The sequence below is a fragment of the Arvicanthis niloticus genome, chromosome 4, assembly GCF_011762505.2.
Source record: "Arvicanthis niloticus isolate mArvNil1 chromosome 4, mArvNil1.pat.X, whole genome shotgun sequence".
NCBI lineage: Eukaryota > Metazoa > Chordata > Mammalia > Rodentia > Muridae > Arvicanthis > Arvicanthis niloticus.
The window spans coordinates 80018115-80037916 of record NC_047661.1 but is presented as its reverse complement, the minus strand read 5'-3'; positions in this window follow the sequence as shown (position 1 = coordinate 80037916).

The window sequence follows — 19802 nt, the reverse complement described above, 5'->3', positions numbered from 1 at the left end:
TCCTAGGCAGGCGGGCCTGGGCTGTGTAAGGAAGTGAGCCAGAGACTGAGCTAGTAAGTGGCGTTTCTCCATGGTTTCTGCTTCAAGCCTCTCCCTGACTTCTGTCAATGACGGCTCATGCCCTGGATGGATCAGGCAAACAAACCCTTTCTCCCCAGGTTGCTTTTGGTCAGAATTTTTTTTTTTTATTAATGACAGCAACAGAAAAAAAACTGGAACACCACGTGACCTACAAAGTCTAAAATGATTTCTTTCTGATCCTGTACAGGGACCGTTTTTTTCCAGCTTCTGTCTCTTCTGGTTAACGTTCTGCCCACTGTAGCCACGTATGATGTTCCTGAAACACTTGATTTGACCTATTTTATCTACCGTTGTTGTGTATTTATTTGGTTGACTTCATAAACAGTCTTAGGCTCTCTGGACTGGTGTGTGGTCCGAGCCAGTTCCACACTTGGGATGCTCCCAAGCAGCCTGGCAGTAAGGGCGGGAAGCTCGCCACCCCGCGGAACTCCACGGCACTGTTCTGAGAACCCTGCCTAAGCGAGACAGGCTGACAGGGAGATGAATAAGGCAGGGCTGATCCTCTCATTGTTTTTAGTCTTTTGAGACATGTGTAACACTGACTGATTTATTGCCGAGGATGAATGCAGTGGTGAAAAGATGCAAGCCACGCTAATTCCTCATGACTGTTCAGAATTTATTCACCAGCACAGAGTTTCCTGGCATCCTACACAGAAGGGATTATTTCTATCCTACAAATGAGGAACTGGTGCTCAGAGAGGCTAGGATTTATCCAGGGTCCACTAGCACTGTGCAGAAGAAAAAGAACCAAAATTTAGGCTTACCCATCAATTCTAAACTGGTGGTTCTCGACCTTCCTAATGCTTTGACCCTTTAATACAGCCCCCTCCAACCTAAAATTATTTTGTTGCTACTTCATAACTATAGTTTGCTACTGTTATGAATCGTAATGTAAATATCTGATATGCTACCCCTGTGAAAGGGTCATTTGACACCAAAGGGGTCAAGACCCACAGGTTGAGAACTGCTGTCCTCAACTCTCTTACCACAAACACTTTGCTTAAACTTATTGCTATGGGGTGAAGTTCTGAGGATGATAATACCCACATCGCGTGGTTCAGCTCCGGTACTTATGTAGACACAGGAGCTTGTTTATTTCATTTTTCATGGTGGTTTCTTGGTGGTAGCAGCAGCTCCCATCCACAGTAGTTGAGCCTATGAAAAGCACCTTGCTCACATCTCAGTAGCCAACTTATAAATAGGTTTTAAACCACTTCAAATCAAAAGCGAATGTCACTGTATCTCGATTTTTTTCCAGCCCTACCTGTGCTCATATGAAATGAAATCAATAGTAGTAATTCAGATTTTATAGGCTTTTGTCACGGCTTGCTTACAACAGGGTCTTCAACATCAATAATGTCCTTCAAATATATCCAAGGATTCTGCAGGATTCTGAGGACTCACATGCTCTCACAAGTGAAGTCTCTCCCCATAACTCCCTGTTATTTACTTGGGTACTATGGGCTCTGTGGAGCATGGGATGCTGGGGTATGAGAGATGAGCAGGCAGCACTGTCATCAATGGTGACTCTCTGACTGCATCACACTCAGCTCTAAGGAGACAGATCTAAGGTCTCTGTGACTTTCTGCTGTCTAATTATTCTCTTGTGAAAATAGCTCCATGGTCTTTTGCCCCAAATCTCTCTTGTAACATCTAAACCCTGGCCAGTCTGTAACCACTGTGTTCTTCCTTCTGCTTTCTGTCCTATGGCCTCAGGTACTGTGCATTTCATCTCTTCTTTCCCTTTGCTTCCTGCAGGGAGGTCATAGAAGCCTGCTTGAGGGGATGCCACACCAGACAGGATCCAAGGTGTCTGTATTCCCTCAGATGGCACTTCTGTTACACTGTCTATTCATTTTTACCCCAAGTGAACTAAGCGCTAAGACCTCTGAGAAATGAGAGAAATATTAAAGGAGATGCTATCTGGCTGAGGATTAAAAGGGATGGCATATCTTTAAAAGAAAACTTGAGTTGAGGTAAACAGTCTAGGCAGAGGAGACTCTCAAGAAGAATGCCATGCATAGAGTAGTTCTGAGTTGGTTCAATTGTCACATCCCCAGAGAGGGCTGGGCAAAGGGGTCTCAAATGTGCGTAGAGACTTGGGTTTTATGGTGACCACTGGTTAGCCAAGGAGTGTTGCTTACCAGGGAAGGAGAGCTTGGTTGTTCAGGGAATGAAAATGACCAGTGAAGAGTTTGGCTGGAATTGGACTGAGAAGGCAGTGGTACCAAAGAGAAGTATGGCAGCTGGCCACAGAACAGTCATTGTCCTAAAGTGAATAACAGAGGTGGCAACAATTCTGTGAATGCCTTGAGTGTAGAACAAAATTACCAGAAAATTCAAGTTTTAGGCAAGCCTGGGCCACATAGCAAGACTCTGACTCAGCTACTATAAATAAATAAATAAATAAATAAATAAATAAATAAATAAATTTGGTCACAAAGTAGCTAATATTTATTTGGTAAATACAATGATATATCACTACATTGCCATTGTACAGAAATAACAGATTGTTACATTTGCTATCTCAGCTCTTTTTCTCTTCATCTTTTTTTGAGATAGGATCTTGCTATGTAGACCAGGCTAGCACATAACTGTAATCCTCTTGCCTTGGCCTCCTGAATGCTGGCATTATAGCTGTGTACCATCATGCCTGTCTCCATGTATCTTCTTTTACTCATTTCTACATTTAATTTGATTGTTAGAAACTCGAAGCTTCTACCACGTCACCTCTGAAACCAAGGTCTCTTCTGGACCAACTAGAGATGTTTTGTTGAAACCATTTGCTAAGACAAAAGATCACATTAGATAAGGATGGTGATTCTGAAGTGTCCGGGTTATCAGCACCTGTGTATGAAAGTCCAAAGCTATTGTTTCTGTGAGGCAGAGGGTGGATAGTCCCTACTTGGATCTGCACATCCGATAATAGGATTCTTGATAACTCATCTTTCCTGATCCCTCCTTGGTACCCAGTGCTCCAGTTATAACAAATGACTTGTTGAGACAACAAATGACTTGCAGAGTCCCAACTTTGTTTCCGGTGAAAACCTTTTTTTCCCCTGTGATTTTGACTAATCCCTTGAGTTGACCTCAGTATTTCTGAGGCCCACACAAAGTCTTAGGAGAGACTTGTACTGCTTATTCTTTTGTTTGCATGTTCTAGAGTGGATAAAATTCAGATAGAGCTGTGATACAACAGAATCTCAGAGTGCTCCCTACCTTCCTTCCCCCTCCCCTGTACATTCTTTGGTAACTGAGATCGTGAGTGTCCCTGCTCTTCTCCTGGGACATCTTACATGGTACTGTTGCCACTGTCACTGGTGCGCAAGCACAGCTGATCGCGGCAAACAGAGCAAGCCATTCTACAACATAAGGGATTTTCCACATTGTAGCCGTTAGTACTGGGAACCCAGGGCTTTGGGGCTCACACCAGCACATGGGAGGTGGAGGCAGGAGTTCCTCAGCTGCAAGATGAGGCCAAGGACACTTTGTACTTCATGAAATTCTACAAACAAACAACAACAAAACCTAAAATAATCACTGAAAGTTTGGGACACATAGAATAGATATATACTGTGATGAAAGCAGTGAGTGTCCTTTGTTAACACACATTCCTTTGTGTGTGTGTGAGTGTGTGTGTGTGTGCACGCGAGTGCAATGAGTCCCTAATTGAAACATATACCATTAATAGCTCTTGGTGCTATAACTCTATAGAGCGAGGATCATCAGCTTAGATTTAAGCAGGTAAATTAAAAGAAAAACAATTTGTCTGAGGAGAGTCCTTAGGGAGTAATGCAGACAGAGGTATTTGGAGCATGCATTTCTATTTAAAGGCACTTAGATCCAAGGTAATATATGAGATAATTGTGCAAGGAATTAGAAGGTTTAGAAGAAGGGTTCAATCCTTTGAATCCTGCCTCACATCCTGAAGCCATCACCAGATACCAAGAACTCCACCATTAAAACAGCGTCTCAAGGTTGTAAGCACAGCCACAGATCGCAAGGCTAGCTACATGACTAGCTACTTAGCTATTTTACCTTTCAAAAGCAGGCCTACCACGAGTTACAAATGAATTTTGTGTAACACACGAGATGGAAGGCTTGAGCACCATCGCTGGGAATATAAAACAGCATAGCCGCTGTGAACAAGCAATAGGTCAATTCCTTTCATTTCTTTTCTTTATCTGATTTGCATTCTCTTACTGCAAAAATAGAAATGGAATTACCATATAATCCAGTAACTTTGCTTCTGAGTTTATACCCAAATCATTGAAAGCAAGGCCATGAAGAGATTTTTGTACACTCACGTTTATAACAACAGCATGTACAATAGCCAAAACTCTAAAGGCAACTCAATGTCCATGGATATATGGATAAATTAACAGAATATGATACTATACATAATAGAATATTAGTCCTTTAAAAGGGGAAGGACTTTATGAGACATACTACAACATGGATGATCCTGGGAGACACTGGGATGAACCATATCAATCATAAATGGGTAAGTGATGTATGATTCTCTCGTAAGAAGTGCCTGAAGTAACCTATACACACGTAAAGTAGAATAGTGTTTTCCAGGGCTATGTGATGGCACAACCCAGCATGTTTGTTTACATCATTAGAGGGCTTTGATTTGGGAAAATGAAAAACTCACTGGAGCTGGATGGTGGCGATTGCACAACAGTGTGTGTGAACTTAACACCACTGAAACGTGCACTTTAATGGGAAGGTGTGTATGTAGATTTTAGCATGTTAAAAAGTGTGGTGGGGAGGCTGAGAGACAGCTCAGTTGGTAAAGGGTTTGCTGGATAAGCTTGAGGGTGTGAGTTTCAGCCTCAGAACCCTCATTAAACAAACAGACAAACCAACCAACCAACCTTGGTGTGGTGGCATGTGCTTGTAATCCCTGAATTGGGGAGGTAGAAACAGGAGGCTCCCTGGCCCTCACTGACGAGCTAGCCTAGCTGAACCAGTGAGGCCCCAAGTCACTGAGAGACCCTGTCTCAAAAATCAAGGTGAACAGCTCATGATAAAAGACATCTGAGCTTGATCTCTGATCTCCACCTGTACGTGAACACACACATGCACAGGAATTAAAACACACACACACACACACACACACACACACACACACACACACACACACACACACTGGAAAGAGTAAGATAAAACACCAAAGTTTCTTTCCACAATCACCCTGTTACTCTAGTGTCAGATTCCTAAAGGGTATCTTTTTTTTCTCATGCAGTAGTTTTGAGAACAAAAAATATATTAAATGCTTATGATTTATGTACTATTTAGGAAATCATTGCTTAGCCAGGTGTCAAGGTACATGCTTATAATTTGAGCTCTGGGGAGATAGAGGCAGGAGGATCATGAGTTCGAAGCCAGTCTCAGCAATATAGGAAAACTCTTTTTCAAAGAAAGAGAGAAAAAGGCAAGCATCACATAGTACATGTCTCTAATTCCAAACTCAGGAGCTAGGAGCAGGAGGATTCCAAGTTTGAGACCAGCCTAGACTAAATGGAGATCACAATAAGACCTTGTCTTAGAAACAAAACAAAACAAAGGATAAAAAACCACTTCAACTACGCTCTATAGACTTTAAATGATACATCAAATCACAACCAACCATGATGTAATCACAATCTGCCACTGTGCATGTTTTATTAAGAAATGAAAAACTGGCTTACCATGCAAAATTCAATCTATGTGAAGTATTTTGTTAACAGAACAGAGAGGAAATTTCTCATCATCTCTATAGGTGCAAGGAAAGAGCTTGATAGTTTTTTAGAGCTTGTATTCAATACATTTCTCAGAAAACAGACAATAGAGGGGAACTTCTTCAGGTTGACAAAGGCTGTCAAATTCAGTTGTAGAATCCTGAGTGCTTCTTGCCTTTTATTAGAAATTTGATGGGATGCCAACTAGCACTATACCTCTTGAGTACTTGACTGAAAGTTCTTGTAATGCAATGCTGTAACAAACCTTAGCACTACCGATGCAAAGTTAGAGGCACCATTCTGACCTCAAAACTCCTCACAGGCCCCAAAGCCTGGCAAAATGGGAACAAAGACCTAGTCCACAGTTCCAAGAAAGCCATGAGGGGAAAGTCCCTTCATATACTAGCCTTGCCTTTTGGCTTCTGTAGTTCCACTTTGTGCTAACCGAAGTGTGCAGACCAGGATGTAGTTTCTGTGTGTAAAAGACAAAGAGCTGTAAGGCCTGGGCTTGGGGCTGCATGATTTGGTCAAGTTCCCTGTGCAGCAGCTGGCTGGCAATAAAGACTTTTCTTTTGTCTTTAAGAGTGCCCGTGTGGTTGTCTCTGGTGGGCTTATTTCACAACAATATGACAGGACAAAGAGTTAAAGGCAAAAAAAACACATTGGAATGGAAATTAAATTGTCTTTATTTTGGGGTGACTTGATTACATTTTTAGGAAACCCAAATCAGATACTACATCAGTGCAGAAAATAAACTGCGGTCTAATATCAAATGACTTGGGAATCATATCTGTAATAGAATAAAATATCAAATGCCTTGAAATAAATTTTTAAGAATTTTACATTTAAAACTCTAAGTAAGACATTGCTGGGCTACAAAAGCCCTATTAGGGAGTTCATAGTTAAGACCCTCAGCATCATTAACACGTCACTTATCTTTGAGTTGATCTACTGATTTAAAGCAGTTGTTAACAGTGCTGGGAGGGGGCAAATTTGTACAAAGTGATATGTACATGGAGACTTTTTTTTGTTTTGTTTGCTGTTACATCTTGGGAAAGTACTAGTGAGTGAGAGACCAGTTCTCTGAATGCCCTGAAATGTATAAAACAGTACCCCACCCCCATAGTAAATACTCTTCAAACCCCAAACTTCATTAGTGTCACACTTAATGGGATCCTGACTCAAATTCCAGATACCTTTAGGCATCAACATGCTTATTCTGATGCTAAATAAAAACACATATTATTTGGGATAATTATTTGGGGTCAAGAAGATCATGTTTAAAAGTAAAAGGTTGAAGGAATTACATGATCAGGTTACAGGAAATTCTGTAAAATATAAGAATTTAAGACCATATGAAATGTGTCTACACATAAGTAAAGAACCAATAGAGAAGAATTGGAGACCAGAAGTGAATGTCCACATACACACTTACCTGATTTCTACTATTGCTGCTACTTTACTGAGGAGAGAATACTTCTTTTAGTGAATTATGCTTGAGTAATTAAAAATAATACATAAGAAAACCCACCTCACATTGTGGGGAAGAAATCTCGCGGCGTCAGGGTTTCACGGTCCGACAGCGGTCTGGGTCGCGCTTCCCACACTGCCGGCCGTGGCGGGGCAGGAGGGGGGTGTCTCACATTCACACTGCCACTGCAGGCCGGCAGCTGTAGTTTAAGGTTCCAAAAGCTGGGATCCTGGCGGCGGCAGATCAGGCGACACGTGGAGTTTTCCAAAGCTTTTATTGTTCATGGCATGTTGAGTGGGTGTAGATGATCAGCGCTCCCCCGCCAAAAGCCAGGGGAGCCTGACTTTTATAGGGAGGGGGAAAAGGGGAGGGAATAACTTAATTAGCTACACCCCTGACCTTTAGATAGCTCATTAATATTTAAATCTCTGGAGGTGGAGACCTCTACCTGTGTCCTACGTGATTGATGAGCACAGGTTAAATGGAGTTACCTCATCCAAGGCCCAACATCACATTATATATGATAAAATGATAAACATCATTAAAATTAAAAATTGAGCAAATAGGTGACTGACATTGCATAATTTTAGTACAAAAGAGGAATGATGAGATACATATTTTTAACAAGCATCCTGTGGTTCTGACTGTGTGAGGCTTATACTAAGAACCAGGCATGTAGAAGTTGCTGACAAAGTCTCTTCTCTCAGCAAAGAGGGAAGCAGAGTGAACACTTACTTCATTGAGCAGATACCATAGGTTTAGAAGGCTTGAATCTCTGTAACAACATGGGAGAGAAAATGGCGTCAGTCAGAGTTCTCCAGAGAAACAAATGACAGGATCTGAACAGAGATGTAAGAGGAATTTTGTTTCGGAAATTGCTTCACACAGTTATGGAGGTGCTGAGATCTCTGGAACAATGTTTGTGGACCAGAGACCCAGTGAAGCTAATGGTGTGATTTAATCAGAACCCAGGTGCCTGAGAAACTAGGGGAGCCGAAGAGGTGATTCCTACACTGAGGCCTAAGGCACAAGGACTGAGGGACAGAGACATGTAGGCCTTACAGTCTCAAGGATCAAAAGTTCTGGTGTTCAAGGGCAGAAGATGGACATCCCACCTCAAGAAGAAAGGATTTGTCTTTTCTCAAGCTTTTGTTCTGTTTGTGCTGGTAACAGTTTGTAAACTACCAACCTGAAGGCTGGTCTTTTTACTTAAAAATGTTTTAGATTATTTTATTTTCTGTGTATTGAATGTTTGTTTCTGTGTATATTTATGTGTACCTCAGGTGTGCATGGTGACCATGGAGGTCCAAAAAGGGTGTCAGAACACCCAGAACTGGAGTTATAGATGATTGTGAGCCACCTCGTGAGTACTGACAATTGAACTTGGGTCCTTTGAAAGAGCAACGTGTGCTCTAACCATTGAGCAAACTCTCCAGGCCACAGGGCTGATGATCTTTACGTGGCTTACATTTCTTCCCACAGCATCCTCTCAGGCAGACCTGGGTACAGTATGTTATTAGTTATCTTGGGCATTCTTTAGCCCAATCAAGTTGATGCATACAATGATCCATCACAACTATAAAACAGGGAGACACAGTTCTGTCTTATGATCTCTAAGGATTATGACACCCAGAGCAGAGCTCCTTCTTCCACAGTGTGCAGAGAGTCTACCCTCTCATGAACAGAGACACATCAGTAACATGAGAGTAACAAGAGCCCCACTGGGGCAACAGCAATGACAGGACCTAAGAGAGAGAGGTCCTCTAGCTGTTAAGAGAGAGGTTAAATTGTCTCAGGGAAGCAGGGGGCCCCTTTGCACTCAGCACTAACTTCCACAGAGTTTCTTTCAGCCCAATAGGTGTTGAGCGAGTGGCCACTCTGGGTGACCTTATGAGGCAGTTTATACAGACACAGGAAGATGTGTTTGGTGATGGTCTCCTGTCACTGAACGCAGACGCTACAATGCAGAGTCTTTGCATTGTTTCCTGGCCTGTCTGGCAGCAACTATTTGTACCACCCTGATGGCTACGGAAATTTGAAGGTTCTCTAGTGGCCATTGCTCAAGATACGACCTGATCAATAAAAGGGCGCTGAGATCAGAACGCCCTGCATTGAGATAAGCATTGTTCAGATGCCCTCCAAGCCCTAAAGCAGACAAATAGCGATTCTGTGCCTGGAGAACAGGTCTACCCAGGGAACAACTTGGGAGGAGCAGCAACATCTGAAGTGAAGCGGCGGGTGCTCGGCTTCCCATGCGAGGAAGGGCTGTCCACTCTGCCCCGCAACAGCAACTAGCGCACAGGTGCATCTAAGCGTACCTGTGGTACTTGAGTGAAGAAAGGCATTCAACAAGGCATAAAATAAGGAAGCACCAGTTACCACCCTGCTCCCATGAGTCACCTGCCCTGTTCAGCAGTTTGTCCTTCCCCACCAAAGGCATAGTAAACACAGGAGCCCTCACCAACGAGCACGTTTTCAGTAAGACAGATAGAAGCTACTAAGTACTACTTCTCACCAACCACTTTGACGTTTTGCCCTTTTTAGATCCACAAAATGGAGGTAATGTCTCTGACCTGACAGTTGGGTGAGGCTTAAATGAGACGGACATGGAGGAGTTGGTGTTCATACCTTTAGGGAGTGGTCATCCCTGACCAGCTCCCAGTTTGATGTTTTCTACACCTGAAAGGGAAACATCAGCTACCTGTGTTCTAACTCCTAACATATCCTGGAGAGAGCAAGATGTGGGATTTGAACACAAGCACAGACTCAGCCACAAAATAGGAGTTCTGCCCTGTTCTCAGCTGTAGAGGGCAGGTTTCAGGAAAAAAGTCTGGCTACCAGGGCAAGGGGAATGGAGAAATATTTGGATAATGTGATCTGGGCACTTTTCAGTTAAATGAGAAGCCAGTGTGATTTAGTGCCGGGGTTCAAAGCAAAGATATATAAATACCTGGAAAACAATGAGAAATGGAGCCGCTGGAGACTTCTCTCCTGAGATACATTATACCTGTATTAATTAGCTAATTCAATTTACATGTAGATTTTAGTGCAAATGGCACATTTGGAAAACATTGTATGTGGAAACATATGCTGTGGTAGATAATAAACAATTAGCTTGGGAATCTGTGTTGGTGTGCTTGGGCCAAGGGTAAAACACCAGAGGCGGGCGACTGACACCACAGAAATTTATTTTCTCACAGTTCTCAAGGCTGCATCCCGATCAAAGTGCTGATTCATTGTCAGCTGAGGGGTCTTCCTGGCCTGTAAATAAGCCATCTTCCTCCTCAGTGTGCTCTCTGGACAGAGAGCAATCCTTTCTGTTCATATTCTCTTTGTCTTTGTCGGACTCTGCCTGTCTCTGTCTTTCTGTCTCTCCCTCTCCCCCTCCCTCTCCCCCTCCCTCTCCCCCTCCCCCTCCCTCTCCCTCCCCCGCCTTCTCTCTCATAGGCATTTTCATGTCTTGGCATACTCGTAGATGTCAGAGAACAGCCTTGGGGGTTGGATTCTGTCTCCCATCACGTTGAAAGCAAAGTGTCTTATGTGAGCTGCACAGGCCAGACAAGCTGGTCCCCAAGCTTCCAGAGATTCTCCCATCTCAGTCTCCTATCTCGCTGTAGGAATACTAGTATTACAGGTGTGTGCTACTGCATCTGGCTTTTACTTAGGTTCTGGGGATTCAAACTCAGGTCTTCACACTTGCATGGTAAAAGCTTTACACACTGAGCCATCTCCCCTATTGCATCTTCTGGTAAGGACATCATCAATAATCACCTCAAGGGCATTAATAATCATCACAGAGCCTCGCCCTTAGAACCTCATCTAAATCTAATTACCTCCCTCAAGCACCATCCCTAAATATTAATGTTTTGGCTTCAGTGTGTGAACTGTGGGAACATAATGCCATAGCAGAACTGTCAAGATAATCAATGAACTGTTTGTCCCATATTTACCTATATGAATGTTCAAGTCTCATAACATTTTTCAATGGAGATAAGTTATTAAAGTGCTATAGGATTGGTGTGTTTTATTGTATTAGCACACACACAGACACACACACTCCCACACACACCGAGTATATACAACCTTAAAGCAGCATCAGTCGAACGACGTGAGCTCAGTTTCTCCTCCTGCCACTTAGCCATGCTCCAGATCTTCCATGAGAAATAAGCAATTACTGAGGTGGCAAGAATGGTGTCACCATGAAAAAGTCTAAGAATGCAGAGGCATTGCTTAAGGATGCATGCACAGCTCTGAGTAGGGACAGAGCCAGGATGTCACCGCTCCCACCACAGCCACCCAGCAATGCTGCTTTCATCTGCCCTGCCCTGAAGAAGTGTCCCGAATGAGGGATGGGGCAAGGAACAAGCAGGAGACACAGAGGAATGAAGAGAGGAAACAAGGGCAGCCAGCTCATAAGGGTGGGAAAGCAGAAATCACAGGAGGCAGTCCACAGAGGGAAGATACAGACAGACAGACACACACCCCACACACAACTGCTCCAGGCTCTCTGATTCCCATAGGTAGTTCTGGATGGGCCCAGGGGTAACAAGACAGCAAGATTTTAGGAAGTGCTTTAGATATCCTGAGACCTACAGGCAGCAAGTGTCACAGAGCTTTGTGGCCTTACTGCCTCCCTGGCACAGTAGACAGGTCTGCTGTGTATGGAAACAAGACTGTTGGGCTTCCAGTTATAATGAGGTAAGGTCAGTCTGGGAAACTGGGTGAGGAAGTATTAAAGAGGAAACAATGATTGAGGCAAGCTGGACCGTGTGCTTCAGCTGGGCTTCTGCACTGTGGTCCCTACGGAGGTGGCCCCAGATCTCATCAAAACAGCGAACTCTTCTCGCTGTGAGCTCATGCAGCAAATCCCTTACTTAGAATCTTCCTAGCCCACATCCAAATGCATATAAACCTCAAGAGAATACCAAAAACGAAAGGAAGGAGGAGGCAGAGCCAGAGCAGGAAGTAATAGATGTTGTGACCAAATTGGCGAGACAGGAGGTAATGTGGCTCAGTGAACCACCAGCCATAGATGGCAGGAGTTTTGTCCTCAAGAGCCATCTTCCTCTGTGGCTGTTTCCCGAGCCAGTCACCAAGAAAAAGCCAGGACAGATTAGCCTCATTTCTTTTGCTGTTATGCTTTGAATGCTGATCAATAAAGGGACACCACAGGGCAGCAGTCACGAACGACAGCAATAGAGTGAACACTGTAACTCCATTCTTGACTGAATGACTAGCGCTCGGCCTGGCTCAGCAGTTTGACTGGCAGCACCGCCGAAGGCACGGAGGGTAGGCTTGTCCAGTGTTCAGTCGGGAGGCAGTACTAATAAGTCAGCCCTGAGAAATAAGATTCGGAGAGATTTGGACCGGCTAGAAGAATGGATCAAACTAACAAGATGAAATTCAGAATCCACGGTTAAGTTCAAGCAAATTACGTGTGCTGGGTTTTTTGAGTCCATGTGTGAAAAATGAAACTCGATAAAAATTACTAGCATGACATATTTGCTATAAAGAGAGAGAGAGGAGGAGGCGCCACATAACAAACTGGTCAGAATCAAAAAATAAGGAGATGATGCTCCCACTGTGCTCTCATTGAAGATGCCTGAAAGAAGCGAATGTCCCTTGAAAGGCATTTTCAAGGGGGCCGCGGGGGCAAGAACTACAGCAGCGGGAACAGCTTCTCTGGAGGGAAGAACATGCACGCGATATGTGAGGAGGAAGAAATGGCTTATTAGACATTTTAAAGTGATGCTAGAAAAGACTTGCTGTGCCCCTGGTAACTTCACATGACAAGAAGGCGGTCACTGCAGACAGAACGGCTTCTCCTCAGTAGGCATGAGAATTCACTGATACGTGATAATACTAGAGAACAGGTGGTGACCAGGAGTCTTTGTGCCATATTCATTAGGGATGCTGCGGAAGGGACCAGAGAGCACGCCAAGTGATGCTAAGGTTCCTTCCATTCTGGCTTCATCCACCCGTGGGACGGGTGTATATTGAGTACTTAGAGTACTGAGCACAAATCTCTGATTTTGGCATCTATGTACAGTCCATAAAAGAGACAGACTATGATCAGGCAAGCAGACTACTGTGTGCTTAGTGCTATGTGGAAAAGGAATGGGACTCTCCCCGAGAGAACAGCAAGGAAGGCGCTCTGTGGAGATGTACACAGAGCAAGTGTGGCTGAGGTATGCTCAAGCTTAGGCCTCACAGGCGAGAGGCTGGGCCCTTTGAAGAATTGGGAGAAGTAATAGGGACGGATGGTAAAGAGTGACCACAGCCTTAGGGTGAGGGAAGGCTTGGCATTTGGAGCATTGAAGGCAGACGGGGTAGGCATGTGGCACGCGAGAGACAGGACAGTAGCAGGGAGGGAGGAGAACTGGACTGGGCCAGATCCTACAAACCCAGGGAGGATTTATATCTTTCTTCAATTAATAGACACTGAGGAGTTTTGCTCAGAGAAACAAGAGTCAATCACACTTTCAAAAGGTTGGTATTTCTTGAGGAATTTTTTGTTTTTGAAATATTTCTTATTCTTTGAACATTCTATACACTTAAGTAATGTATATTGACCATATCTATCCACTACCACCTCCTTCCAACTCCTCCTCCTCTCTCACCTCACCTCCCTCCCAACTTCATGTCTTTTTTAAAAGAGGCCAACGTGTACTGCCTATATGCACATGGCGTGGGACCAGCCCCTGGAGCATGAACAACCTTCCAGTGGCCATGACCTCACAGGACAGTGAGTTCCCTCCACAGTAGCTACCTACTGTCGATAGCCCCTCTGATGGGAGCGGGCCTCGGCTCCCTACTTGTTAGGCCTTTGACTTAACAGTCATGTATAGGTCCTAGAGAGGAAACCAGCTGCTGCGAATTTAAACAGCCATGACATGACCAAAACTCAGCATCTCCCAGATCTCCCCCTGATTCATTACCTCTTCCTTGAATTCCCTAGACCTGGGCACATACCCAAGGGACTTCTCTCCTACTCCAGAGATAACTACAGATTCGTGTTCCTTGAGGCTCAAGTCACCATAGCTAGGTAACTGAGTCAGTCAAGATGCCCTTCATGACACATGGACAAGTAAAATGTAGCACACACACATAATGGAGTATTACTCAGTTGTAAAGAATGAAATCACTAAATTTACAGGTAAATCTATGGAACTGGAAAAGCTACAGTGAGTGAGGCTACCCAGGCCTAGAAAGGCATGTTGCATGTAGCTTTAAATCTTTTGTTCTGGGTGTTTAACCTGGAGTACATGTGGAAGGCAGGACACTAGAAACGGGCCACGGAGGGGTGAACACCTTAAGGGAAGAGGGGTAGTAAAATACAGTCGAAGTGAAGGCAGAGAAGGGGAAAGGTTCAGCATAGAGGAAGGTAGGGGGTGGGGCATGAGGTATTGGCAGAAAGATTAACCAAAGGGAACAGTGCATGAAAAGCTACGTGGAAACCTACGATCTTCCAACCCAAGCAAACCTTTGCTCTTGGTTGCTCATCATACCTGTATGGCAAGTCCCTACTCACTTCGCTGAAGATAATACTCACTCCGGATGCAGAACATAGAGAAATCAATCTCGAACTGACCAGGAAACGTTTTCTCCGGTTGCTAGAGTACAACAGCATCAGGTGGTACACAGGCTGCTTCAGAAGAAAAGCACCAGCACTGGTCCCAACCTGCCTGGAAAATGTGCACACTGGGGAATGAGTGTGGCATGACTATCTGGGGGATAGCCAGCTGCTTTCTGATTGGATCTAAGGCCTGATTCAGAGGGAAGAGTTCCTGTCTGGGTAAACCTAGTCAAAAGCCACGGTGGGGGGAATCATATACCCTAGAGCAGAATCTACTACTGTTGTTTTGCCAAATGGCCATCTTGTCAAGCTGCACTGTAAATAATTCTGTTTATACTCACAGACGTGTGCTGCTCACAGCTTTGGTCAGCAGAAGCTTCTTGTGTGCAGTGAGTAGTAGTTAATGCAGAGACTCATAACTGGCCAAAGTGTTGAGTATAAACAACTGAGTTCTCAGCTATGGGTGTGCCATTTAAGAGCATTTGCTCTGAAATAAAGTAGCACAACGCAGACTGCTCTATTCCAGATCCCAGGTGAAGCCATGAAGGAGCTGTGGGGTGCTGTCACCATATCTGTGCAGGTTGTCTCAGCCACTAAGATCCCAGCATCTGGAGGGGCTCAGAGGTGGTGAATCTTCAAAACCTGGATACCACACTCCTTCTCAACAGGAGAACTTAGCCTGTGCCCAAGTGCCATGTTGTGTCACCACCCAGAGGAGAGGCAACTTGGGGCAACTGTGTGTACAGCCACAGCAGCCTTCTCATCATGTGTGTGTGTGTGTGTGTGTGTGTGTGTCTGTGTGATGATGACGGCCTTAAGGAAGCAGTGAGGAGTGTTCCTGCATCTTAAGAAGATTGGAAATTAGAGTCATGAATTGTGCTAGAATTAAGTAAAATTCCTAGTATAAAGAGAGCAAAAAGGAGAAAGGACTTGGTTTAAAGTGTGAAATTAGATACAAAACAGAGGGTGGGAGGGAATAGAAAGAACCAAAAAAAAGAGAAAGGATTAATTACAGGACGGGTTAAACAGCCAGGCTGAGAAGCTCGCACGTAGAGAAGATTATGAAGGAGGCAGGCACATTATCCCAAGCCCACTCCATGGCAGTGTAATGAGATTACATGGAAATAAAAATAGGGAAGGGCACCCCAAATCCTGCCATCTCACATAAGCATAATCATTATGATTCTGGTACACTCTCTTTGTCGTATCTCCCTGTGCACTTGCTTTTAATGGCATTATTGGATTTTTTAAATCATAAGAGCGATGCATGCTAGTTGTACAGAGTAGAACAGCAAAGATCTGCCAGCCTGCCTTCCCAGAGGGATAGAAATAGAGCCATGTAATACAGAGCTTTAAAAGTTTATGGTTTGATGTCTCAAAAAATTGGCATGGCTATAGTGAAAGTACACAAACAATGCTGATGCGTTTCACTGCTCCACTCTAGTTTCTCTGATGTCCTTGGGGTGGACCACTGATACACCAGACAGTGTGGATGAGCCTCAGAGGCAGCACAGAGGGATGCTCTAAGGCAGAAGCAATAGACATGCTCTATGACTCCATTTATAGAAGATGTTCAGAAGGCAACATTTTGAAGATGGAGATATACTAGGTTGATCTCATTTTCAGGATCATAAAAAATGGTCTTAAACTGTGAGGAGAGGCTTGGAGAGAGCACAGCTAGTGAGGTTCTTGTCATGTAAGCACAAGGACCTTCGTTTGGATCCCCAGCAGCCGGAGAACCCAGGTGTGGTATGTGTGCAGACAGGTGGATCCCTGGAGTTTGCTGGCCAGTCAAGCTAACCAAGGGGTAAGATTCAGAATCAGCAAGAGACTCTGCCCCAAATCAAGATGGAGAACAACAGTGGAAGATGCCTGATGTCAGCCTCTGGCCTCCATATGCGTGCATGCACACACACATACACACACATGTATGTGTGCACACACACATTATACAGTACACAAAGAATGTTCTAAAACCAGTTGGCAATGCAACTCTACACATTTAAAAAAAGCACTACGATGAATTGTATACAAGTAGGAGAAGCTGCTCTGAACAACTCTTGGCATCGTATTTTAAGAACAGTGAAATTTGGAATCTAACACTGCAAAATTTTGATACAACAAAATCATTTGTCAAACTGAATGACAGTTCAGATCATAAACAGAGTTTTGCCCACAGTAACATCTTGATTGTTTCTTAATCAAAGGACAGGTTTAAAACTCTCATATATCTGGAAGGCACCAAACAAAATGAAATCGAATGAGCAGTACATATTTGTAAGCAAAAAGAATGAAACAGAAGTGGGCAGGCCTTCTGCTTGGCTTTCATGTTAATATGCTGCCACCTAGTGGTTATTTGTAAAATGGCTTTTACTTTAGTTAGTCTTAACAATGTTAAGCATGCCACAGCAAACACCTAAATGTTTGATGCGATCCAAGTGAAAGATCTGAGTCACTGAATGTATTTTAAAATTTAAATTTTTTGCCAAGCAGTGGTGTAATATGGTTTTAATCCTACCACTCAAGAGGCAGCAGCTGGTAGATCTCTCTAAGTTCAAGGACAGCCTGGTCTACAGAGCTACTTCTAGGATAGCCAAGGCTACACAACAAACCCCTACCTCAAAAAAAAAAAAAAAAACAAAAAACAAAACAAAAAAAAACAATAATAACAACAACAATAATATTTTAATTTTAGCACACTAGGTTTTTGAGACAATATCCTAATCATTCATTTTGAGACACATCTAGCTGTGCAACTTAGGCAGCCTTTCCATGTAGTCTGGGCTTGCCTTGAACTCAAGGTAATCCTCCATCTTTACGTTCGGGTTACACGTGTGAGCAACCAGACCTGACTATGCTAAGTCTTTAAAACTGGGAAGAATGTGTGTTGCTAGGGTAGCTGTGAGCACTAAATCTAGTTACTCAGTAAAAGCCCTTACCTTACAACGCACCGCAGAGAAAGCTGAGATTTGACCACTTCCCTTCTCAGAATGTACTGCAGGGCAAAGATCTGTCACCTGCCAGTTAGAATGAGGCTCTCAGCTTGCAACAATCAAAATGCCTCAGAGTTTCAGAAAATCAGGTGCTGGGTTGGGTGGCACTCGGCGATTCAGTACTGAGCATGCACAAGGCCTCCCAGTACTGTCTCCTCATTTGTACCCCACAAAACTGGATACTTAGAATTGATAGCTGGCAAGAAAACCTCGGATATAATAAAGGAGACTTGCAGAACTACTAGAATCTGACAACTGAGTTTTAAATTGCTGGATATTTTTAAATGATGCTGACAGGGTGTTAAGAGGTTAGTGTTGAAGCTTGCCCTCTCATCTCTAACACCCAACGAGTGTTAGAGTGCCTAACGAGTCTGACACGTGTCAGCCAGCACAGTGCTGAGCACGATTGTTTTCCTTTCCTCAAGAACTAAAATGAGTGTATCATCCTGGAGTCACAGGTAAGGGAAGCCATCTGCTTCAGGGTCAGCACTGAGAGTAAAGCATGTCTACCACCAAGTTCTCCAGCCATTAGGCTATTTTCTAATGATGTTGGCATGTCTACCATTTACTTTCCACATGGAAGGTTCCAGCACCACTTATAAAGAACAGCTTTCTTGAGGCCTAATTTAGGTCTCAAAGAATTCACCTATTTAAAAGGTATAATTCTAAGCCAAGCATGGGGATGCATTCCTATACACTCATCATACAGGAAGCTGAGGCAGGAGGATTGTGTATTGAAAGTCAGCCTGGGAAACACACCCAGTTCAAGACCAGGTTGAGCTAATCCTAAAACTCTATCTCTAAACAAACAAACAAACAAACAAATAGCTTTTTTAGTTCAAGTGCAGTCATTGTCAAATCCAGCTACAGAATAATTCCAACATAAACTTTGTGTTTGAGCTAGCCCATACTTAAATAATTTGTATTGTTAACTTGTACGTTTAAAAACATCTAGATTTAGGATTTACTGTAAACATTTGTTCTGAGTATGACAAGGCTATCAAGAAAGCCAAAAACTTACATTTTCAGCTTCATTCAAACTAGAAATTTATACAGCTCATTCTCAGGGTTCTCTCCAGATGTTTTCAGGCTAAGAACACATATGAAACATATATGCATAAAACCTGTATATGCTTGGCTGTCTCACTGGTCCAATCCCATTCCTACTAATATGATCCTGGGTCTAAATGTTTTTATCTAGCACATCTTAGATTTCTGGAAGAAACAGTTTCCCTTCCTGTAAGTTTTCTGTGTCCATTTTTGCTTGTTGGATGTGTGCAAGCCGTCTGAACAACTTTTAAGTTTAATATTTGTCTGTAATGCCACATCTGAGACCTGGCCTTTGTCCAGTCTCAAAATCATACTGTGCGGGAAAGAATCTGTAACCTGGGGCTTGAGTTCACTTCCCAGCAACCACATGGTGGTTCATAACCATCTACAATGAGATCTGGTGCCCTCTTCTGGCATGCAGGCATACATGGACTTTTGGTCACTGTGAGTTTTTTTTTCCACCCTTCTCCACCCCTCTCCTTTCAACCCCTAATACTAGGTAGAAGAGAAAAAAGGCAGAGGGGGAAAGGGGTGACATTATCATTAGACTACTTCCTGCTGATTAGGGGTGTCGAGTTCCTCGGGGCCAGTTTGAGCTTTGCCACCAGCATATCTAATTCCTTCTTTTCATCTCTTTGCACACAAAAACGGCTTAACAAATAGCAGCCAACAGCATCCAACCACCAACTGGTCAAACAGCCTCTTCTATTGGGCTTAGTATTAATATATCCTTCGAAGAGTCCCCAGAATTCCAACATCACACTCTCAGAAACTATCCACAGCTGGCAAAACCACCCGCCTGTTAGAGCACGAGGCAAATCACAGTCAGCTGCTGTGGGTGATCTGTAGCAGCCCCACCTGGGATTAAAACAAAAAACATTCTTATATTTCTGTGTTTTTAAAGA